At 26.8% G+C, this 10,146-nt stretch overlaps 1 protein-coding gene across 1 annotated transcript in view; it reads left to right on the top strand.

Moving 5' to 3' along the window:
- The window catches only part of LOC111684077, a 105,844-nt gene that overhangs the window by 23,513 nt on the left and 72,185 nt on the right, over positions 1-10,146 (top strand). The gene's annotated exons all lie outside the window — the stretch shown is intronic.

Here is a 10,146-nt window from a genome sequence, read left to right as displayed (position 1 = left end):
TTCCTACAAAATATAAAAATGAGTAAAAAGGAAAAAAAAAAAAACACAAAAGCCACACCCCCTTACCCCAAACACTAGGGCTGAAACCGCGGTTAATGTAGAGGTACATAATTTTCGACAGTAGATCTGTGTATAGTACCAACTAAAAACATGTCAATATTCTTGTTGATGATTGTATATAGTCTCAAATATAAATTTTTTATAATATTGACTATAGAGATGACTATAGTATACATTCTCGACTATATACATATTTGCCTATAGTCTAGACCATAGATCTGTGATAATCCTAACTAGAGATCTATTTGTATCCTCGATGATAGATCAGTCTATAGTATCGACAATTGATTTGTCTGTAGTCTCAAATATGGATCTTTTTATAATATTGACTATAAAATAGACAATGGAGTCTAAAATTTCGACTTTACGACTATCTAGAATCTCAACTATACCTACATATGTATACGGCAATCACCCTAAACTACAGGGAAATATTATACACATAGACAGAGTATGTGTAAGTACACGTCCTTAGACTTAAATATTCTTAACATGTCTTTCATGTGTTTTTCTCTTATTTCTTTTATCTGTTTACCAACATTGTTGACGTGCTTTATTAGATTATAAAACAGAATAAATGTCTACTTAAATTGTTTCTTTGTACTGCTTTAAAAATAAGAAAAAAAAAAAACAAAATGTAATCAAAATTCAACACAATTTAATTTGAACAAACTCACACGCAATTTTATAAGAAAATAATTTTAGAAATATTATCATTAGTATACTAAATTGTTTATCAAACCAACAGTCATTGCTCATTCCTTAAAACATAAGTCATTTATATAATTTAATACAGATTTTTACATGAAATACCCATATACTAAATCTAATTATATTAAAGATACTGAATATGTCATACTCTTAACCTATATTTCGGTGTTATTGATCTCTTTTTGTGTTTTACTTTCTAACATTTTATTTTTGTCATTTTCAGTTTGATATCAGTGTTTGTCAAAATAAAAATCTATAAATAAATTGCTAAATTAGCACATCATTTCTAGATATAAAGAAATCAATCCAAAAGTTTCTATCGGTAAAACGGGAAATTGCAAGAAGCAAAAATGATAAACAAAGACTGACCAAGAAAAAGTTTGTTTACTTTTTTCTCTAAACATAACATGACATAATATTCTATAAGATAAATATCAAAATAATTTATATTTTATCCCACTTATTTGTAGTTATATCTGTAGTGACTTTAGCCTTTTCGAAAACATATGACGTCAATTTTTTATTATTTTAGGCAAACGGCTGGGTTCGTTTTCTTAGAAAATTTCTTTTTCTTTAACTTTTAGATCATCAATCAGTAACATTAAACGCTGCCCTTAAGATAAATTGATAAAAGTTTGTTCGTCTTTAAAATTTTTTTGACTTCATCCTCTATTTGTTCTATCATCATTTTGTCAATAGAAAAATATGCTAGAAATCATTTTAAGTACATGTTATGTTTTGTTATTTTTTTTCCAACAGTTGTTGCTTTTCTTTGGCAAACAGCCTCTCTTTTAGCCTAATTTTTTCTTTTGGCTTATATGTAGTATAATTTATATTTCCTCATCATGTCGACCATATGTGTCATGATAACTTTTTTCCAGTTTCTACTTTTATATATATATATTGGTTATTTATTGTTAAGGTTATCAGGATTACTAAGCAGATTGTTTTCTTTATCTTTTCGATGAAAAGGTGTGAGTTTAAGTATTGTAGATGCGACATTAATCGGCAAACACTTGTTTTCTATTAAAGGTGGAAGGAAGATTTCTTTTTTTAGATTATTAATAGTAATAGATTAATTTGTCAGGCAAAAAAGGACTAAGAAATTGATTACAAGTATATGTGTGACATATTGAAAACTAATTGAGAATGGAGAATTTCTATCTTTATAATATATAATATAAGTAGAAGCTTCTTATTAAAAAAATTGATCTATTTATCTTTAAAACGATTTATATTTCTACTACAGAAAACCATCAAAAGTTCTGATTACTAAGGTCACAGAACTGTCTATAATCGAGATTATAGTAAGGTCTATCATTGAGAATATATAATGTCTACATTCCAGACTATAAAAATGCTAAGAGTCGAGAATATAGAATAATTCAAGTCGAAATTGTAGAATAAGTAGACAAGATTATAAAGCAGTATAAAAGCCAAGTTATAGAACAATATAAATTTAATTGATATTATATAACTTTATATTGATGAGAATAAAGTACTGTCTATAATACAAAGTACTGTATATAATATATAGACAAAATTATAGAACTGTCTATATCGAGTTCTGTCTGTAATTTAAAATTTAGAATTGTTTATAGACATTAATTATAGTTGAGCCTATTTAGATGGGCATAGTCATGGCTTTAGAAATTTCTATAGTCGAATCTATAGATTTGGCTAGAATTAAAACTATATAACTCTTAATAGTCGACACTACAGAACAGTCTATAGTCAGGTTAATGTATGTATGTTTATGTATGTATATGTATGACTATACTTAGTCAAGACTTTAGAACTATCTACAGTCAACTCTATAGTATAAAATATATAAATTTCTGTAGGTCACACTTCAGACCAGTTAATACGATATATCGTCGTTCGGTTAATCGATTAATTTTTGACGTTTAAACGTTCGAATAAATGAAAATTGTAAAATTTCAAATAACGAATAAACTGAATAATTTCTATCTATTAATCGATTAAGAAAATCTCATTATTTAGCAGTAAAATTACTATGTATTTTCTACAAAAGTTAATATTTTTATAATAAATTTTCTTCTTTTTTAATTTCTTAATCAATTTTCTATAACAAAGAAAATTTATTTGATGATTTTTGAAAAGAAATCATGGAACTAATTATGTCGCTTTTATTTTTACAATCAGTTTTTTTGAGAACACTGTTGTGTTCTTAAGTAATTCTAATAAGTTTTCAGCAATAGTTATAGTTGAACTAGTGTTCAATATAACGTATGAATTCTATAACTCGTTGAAAATCCTAAAAATAATTTCTTTATACAGAAAAGCATTTCACATAAAAAGGTATAATTCATAGTATTTGATAAAAAAACTAAACAAAGAATTAAAGTGAAAGAAGTGAAAATAATTGTTTATAAACCGTGCAAAAGTTATTTTTAAACATGAAAAAAATCTATGCGTACAGGAAACTGTGGACCATTAGTGTTAACTCTGTGTACTCAGTTTTTCATAATCAGCTCTTATGCTCCTATAAAAGGACTTTAAAGTTTAAAAGATATCCAATTTCAGAAGATGGAATTCCAAATTTATATTAAAAAGTTGGTATTAATATTAATTTTAAATGAAGCAGAATTCATCTGCTTCGAAATAATATAATTTATTTCAAATCATCAAGAAAGAATTTGAAATCTTAAAGAAAACTTGTCACAAAAAAGTAGTTAAAAGTTTTTGAGACGAAAATGAAACCTTTTAAATTTTATTTTTGTTTTTTCTCTAAGTGAGACAGGTAAATAATATAGATAGAATGTGCAGATTCCCAGCTTTCATTTGATACCAATATTAGCATTATAAAATACATATAAATATTTTAAATATTCGTTTGTAGTCCTTTAAACTTTGAAATCCTTTTATAAGGACATAAAAATCGAAGTACGCAATTCTATAATTGGAATCTATTTTCACATGCTTATCAACTTTTCCATGTGTGAATGTTTTTTTTTTAATTGTTGCAGGGTATATATAAAGAAAATTATTGTTAAAGGCGGTAATAACATGTAGTTTCCTTTTATTCGAATAACCGAATAATTTTTAATTAATTAATTAAAGTAAAACCTCAAATAATTACTTATTTGTCGAATAAACCGAACCTTATATGGGGGTTAGATCCAATTTTGAACCGATACTTATAAAATTTTACGAAGATATTTTAATTCTTATAAAATATGTTTGTGACGAATTTTACCGCTATAGATGCATCTCTAAGCCAGTTATGAACGACAAAGTTATTTTTTGAAGGGGACTTTATAACTTTATATAAAATTCTCCCAAGAGATTTATGTTCCCATAAACCATGTTTATGCCAAAATTATAACTGTCTAAAAGAAATTTCACATTTCTTTTAGACAGTTATAAGCGATAAAGTCATTTTCTGAAGGGGACTTTATATGGGGGGTAAGGTCAATTTTGGACCGATCCTTGTAAAATTCTACGAAGAGATTTATATTTCCATAAAACATGTTTGTGCCTAATTTCACCGCTATTGATGCTTTTTTTAGCCAGTTATGAGCGATAAAGTCATTTTATGAAGGGGACTTTATATGGGGGGTGGGGTCATTTTGGACGATCCTTATAAAATTCTACGAAGAGATTTATGTTCTCATAAAACATGTTGGTGTGAATTTCACCGCTATTGGTGCTTCTTTTAGACAGTTATGAGCGATAAATTCATTTTCTGAAGGGGACAGCTATTGCCCATTTTCAATACCAAACAAACTGCATCAACTATAAGTATCTGTGCAAAATTTCAGCTCGCTATCTACTTCCATACGAACTCTATCGTGTTTTCAACAGACAGACAGACGGACATGGCTAAGTAGATCGTCTTAAAATCTAATAAGGACCCAGAATATATATACTTTTATGGGTCTTAGACGAATATTTCAATGTGTTACAAACGGAAAAAGAGCATAAACCCTAAAAATTTCAAGAATGCATAACAATGAATATAAATAAGATCATTCTTATTTGATACTTTTTTGTACATTTTAATTTGAAATGTTCTTTCTATGTGAAGAAATTATCATTCTTATGTTCATTGATTATATTTTGTTTATAAGTATTCCCAATTTATAGTAGTGTAATGCAATTTCATTGATTTATTAATCTACCTTTCTATTCGCCGGTAAATACTCTATACTGAATACAATAGAAGTCTCTATAATCAAGACTACATATAGTCAAGACTAAAAAAACTTTGGAGACAATTTTTAATACTACATAACCGTCTTAAATCGGTGACGTCGACAATAAACTCCACAGAACTGTCTGCGTTTAAGAATATAAAATTAGATTTCATAAAGATGCAATCGAAACTATAGAAAGAGTTTATGTTCGAGTCTCTATAGTTGCATTTAATTTACACTATAGAATATCGATTTTCCTCCAACAAAAAAAGTACAGTTCTAACATATTCCCTTAATTTAAACAGCATTATTTATTTTTTCCAAATACTTTATTATTTAATTGATTGCACACTTCATAATGACCACACACATTATTTAGATTCATATCAGTTTGTTTATTCTAAGCAATTGATACAAACTATTGACATTAATATGGTCCTTAGTATGGTTACGGTGAATAAGAGGTGATTTTTGCTTTATATACTTCAAAAGTCATTAAGATATTGAATAATTTTATCAATGTGAAAATAAGGTTAACATAATCAAGGCATAATCTTAAGATATTGTTTTTGAGGGAAACTAGATTTATGTTATAATTGAAAATATATAAAGCAATAAAATAAATTAAAAATGAAACCTGCCTAATAAAATATATAATAATAAAATAGATAGGAAATCCCATAAGAGTTATATAAAAAAATAACTAATTACTATTACATTGTCTATATAATTATATACAGAATAACAAATTATTAAAACTATATATTTATATATAATTTATATGAAATATTTTCATACAGATAATACTAACTAATATTTAATAATGTGTGTATATTACAATCCACATTAAATACAACAAATATATTATTATAATAATAAAAATGTATATAAACTATTTAATTTGTTAAATATTACATTTATTTTTAAATGACAGGAAATGAACAATTAAAAGGAAAAAATTGAATTTATGAGAAAAAAAGATAATAAAATAAGTTTAAATTTGGAAAAGAAACTAACAAGTTATTAAAGCATTTTTTTCTTTTTATGACCACCGATCGTTTCAACTACATTAACAGAATTTAATATTTCTCTGAGATTATTAGATCAAATTTGTTTAAAGACTTGAATATCCTTGAAATATTAAAGACTCTAGAACTCATTAATATATTTTTTTATTTTCTATTAAAAACTAAATACATTGACGTCATTGTGTCATTCTGATAATAACCCAAAGGATTAATTTCCAAATTTGACTAAATATTATATTATTAATAATATTTCTTTTAAAATACTCTCTCCTACTATTCTTAATTATTTCTATGGAAAGAAAAATAAAACATTTCTAATTAAAATAAAACACTTTTTTTAGTTCACATGAAATATTTTTCCGTAATTTGTGACAAACATCTAAATATAAAACATTATTTTAATAATAGAGTTCTCATTATAACACCCGTCTCGTAAAATTCTAATGAAAAAAATTTGACAACAACAATAAATGTGTGATACATACAAACATGTGTATGTGTGAATGACACATACGTATCAAAAATAAAAACCCGTAAGCAATGAATGAAAATAATAAAAGTGATTAACTAAATACAGACGACCGACCCCTATTTACCACCAACTCTGACGTATGAGTAATATTAATTACAAAATACATGTAAATAAAATCAAGTATACGCTCTGTAAAGACAGTTGTTTTTAATGAAGGTTAAGTCGAAATATGTAAATGTTTTGTAGTTTAAAAATCATGTGTCTGTTATAAAGGAATATACTGTGATCATAGTTTGATCCTTCAACATCATATATTGTTCATTTAGATATGTATATGTGAATAATACAGACGTATCTGAAATAAAAATACGTAAGCAATGAATGAAAATATGTAATAAAAGTTATTAACAAAATACAGACGACCGATCTCTATTTACCAACAACACTGACGTATGAGTAATATTAATTACAAACCCCATGTTAATAAGATTAAGTATACGCTATGTAGACACAGTTGTTGTTAATCAAGGTTATCAGTTATTATACTGTGATCATAGTCAGATCCTTTAAGATCATATATATAGAGATCGTTTGCTACAACGTTGAACACTATAAGCAGTACGTTTTGTTTGTTAATCTTCTTCCTCCCCTCAATGGAAATATATGTTATTAATATCCTTAATTCATAACAAAATATGACAAATTCTTGATACAAAAATCATTAACACATTTCAAAATCGTTCGGCAGAAATTAACGTAGGAGTTGTTTTTTTTTAACAAAACAAACATCTGACAAAGGAAAAAAACGAACCAGTATATATGTCATTTGTTTAACTTGTTACTTTATTTAATTATGACAAAATACTGTGCATATGTAAACAAATACAGACATGTTAAGTATGTATGTCCTTTTAGCCTTTACAGGTACATATACACGTCTGTCTTTTGTGTTAATTAATCTTCTAACACACACAAACAAATACAACAGCAACCTACACATTTGCTTATTTGTTGGATAAACACAAAATTGTAACAAAAGTTTCAGTACGAGAATAATTTTAATTTCAACAAAAAAATAAAAAGAAAATGTTTAATGTAAGTATAAGTACGTTTTTTCGGGTTTTTGTAAACGAGACGACATGAAATGTTTGTAAAAAAAATATCTTTTTACCTCGACTTGACAACTTTACTTGTACCCGTATAATACATACAGACGATATGCTAAAACATATTTACATTTCTACTCTCAATGTTTTCTGGAAAAGGCAATCATTTTTAAGGCCTTATGTTGGAAATGTTTTTAAAGGTTGCCTACACAACTACTTCTCTGTTAAATTGTTTAAGAGTTATCTCGGCATGGTATAGTTTGTTTCAATACGCGTATGGGCCAAAGTATCAGTGAAAGAAAATTAATTAACAAAAAAAATTCTCAAGGATTCACTCTACTTAGTTCTTTGTAAGAAATTGTTGAAGAATCGCCATCAGCAGAGGGTACAATATTTTGTTTATTTTAAAAAATGTTTAGGATAACAGAGAAAGAGAGCTTTTTGTCGATATCTGTTTAAGAACGATTCATTCTTCTCAGTTTTCTCTGAGGATTGTTTCAGAATAGAACTCAAGAAATAGATTGAAGATTGTATCTCTGGCAGGTTTTCTATTTTATAATAATGTGTGAAATTAAGCAAATGAAATAAAAGCTTTATGTCGTTATCTGCAAAGTCTTGTTTTACTCAGTTTTGTCAGAGAAATTGTTTTGGAACATATGTACGTCTTGAAGAGAAAGAGAGAGAGAGAGTAAAAAGTTAGTTAGCTTGAAAGGAGGATGTACACATATAAATCAAGTCCGAAGAAATTCACCTAGGTCTCTATCGGGCCTGTTGTGCGCACCTTAACCAGTGCCACAGGTGGGAATCAAACTTACCACCTCCGGTCTAGAACAATAACCACTAACCTACCGGAGGCCAGTAGAAAGTTAACGCTCTGATTGTTTTAAGTAATATATATGTATCTGTGTAAGCGCATTCTCTAAGAACATATATTAAAGCAGGCATCGACAGAGAGTAAAAAATTAGCTCTTTGATAAGTTTAGCATGTTTCTTTTTTTTTGAGAATAAACATAATTTCAGGAGAGCTCCTTGCCGATATCAGTAGAGATGCTTATTCTACTCAATTGCCTCTATGAAAGTATTTTAGTAAAGACAACTAAAGTTAATGAGATGATTTGTTTTTCTTTGATAGATTTCATTTTATCTATCTACATATGTCTTATCTATTTTTTTTTAGAAAATTATATATATGTGTGTTATATATATGAGTGCCTTTTCTTATAAATTGTTTTAAAACTGGAAACTTTAACTGAGAGTACATAATTTGCACTTTGATAAGTTTCAGATGCTTTTTTGTTTGTGAGAACACGTATGCTTTATAGTAGCATAAATTCAGGAGAGCTCTTTGCTTCTTTGTTTGTGAGAATGCGTATGTTTTACAGCAGCAGAACTCCAGGAGAGCTATTTGCCTTAGCAGAGACAACAAAGCGCAGAAAGATGACTATTTATAGATTTCATTCTCTTTCTCTATGTTTAGAAGAAATACAAGAGTAAATATTTCTAAAACAGCAAATCTCAAGGGAGAGTTATTTGTCTATAGATGATGTCAGTAATTGACTAAAGGTTTATAGAATATTATAAAATATTATATCTAAAAGAATTTTAAATCAAATATTGAAAAAAAAATTTGAATAATACTTGTGATTCCTTATCCAGCACATAGACATCAACTCATATTTTTTTATTAAAGTTTTATGAATATATATTTTATAAATCATTGATAAATCCTTATAAAAATGAGTCGGCCGTATAACACTTTGCTACAGTTGTGCTCATTAAATACCTTTCTATAAAATACCAAAACGGTTTCATTGCAAGTAGTTCTGAAAGACCTTCCTAACTACTTATTAATTAAGTGCTTAAAAAGAAAAGTGTAAGCATATCCTATAAATGACAGTCACATCTAATAATGGGAATACTGTGTCCTTGTATGCCTTTAAATTAAGGCCATTACAAAAGGCCAATTTACTCCCACCTTCTCCCTGGAGTTTTAAAACATTAAATAAATATCAGTGTGAATAAAAGTGGAATAAAGTAGTAGCATAAAGACAGAAATACATAATGAAAAACAGAAAAATAAACACTTTAGAATTTCTGTTGTAATTTAATTACGTTGTAATTTATTATTTATATATATTTTTTTTTGTTATAAAGGGACTAACTGAATATTTAAATACAGGTACCAACACAAAATGTATCCCCCTCAACTCATACATAGAAATTCACTTATTTGAAAAAAAATACTTAAATTTCAAAGAATAGAGTAACAAAATAATATTGTATTCAAATTTTATACACTTATTTAATTTACTTCATAAATTTTAGCGACTCAGTGTTAAGTTAAGTAAAATGTAAGTCTATTACATACAAAACAATCCTCTATTTAGTTAGTACTTCTGAGACTATTATATTAAAGTATGAAAATAGATATAGAACAAATAAAAATTTAAATTTATTGTTTTTGTATATTTTAAAGTTCTAGAATATCAATGTGTTGTTTTAATACTTTAATCAAACCTTTGCTAAAACGTCGTGTGTATTTAATATTTAATTTTTAGTTGAACTCATTAATGTTTAATATTTGAAGACAAATAAATTAAATTAAATAA

Source organism: Lucilia cuprina, chromosome 2, assembly GCF_022045245.1.
Source record: "Lucilia cuprina isolate Lc7/37 chromosome 2, ASM2204524v1, whole genome shotgun sequence".
Classification (NCBI taxonomy): domain Eukaryota; kingdom Metazoa; phylum Arthropoda; class Insecta; order Diptera; family Calliphoridae; genus Lucilia; species Lucilia cuprina.
The sequence above is the reverse complement of the archived record's forward strand: the minus strand, read 5'-3'. Positions and strand labels throughout refer to the sequence as shown.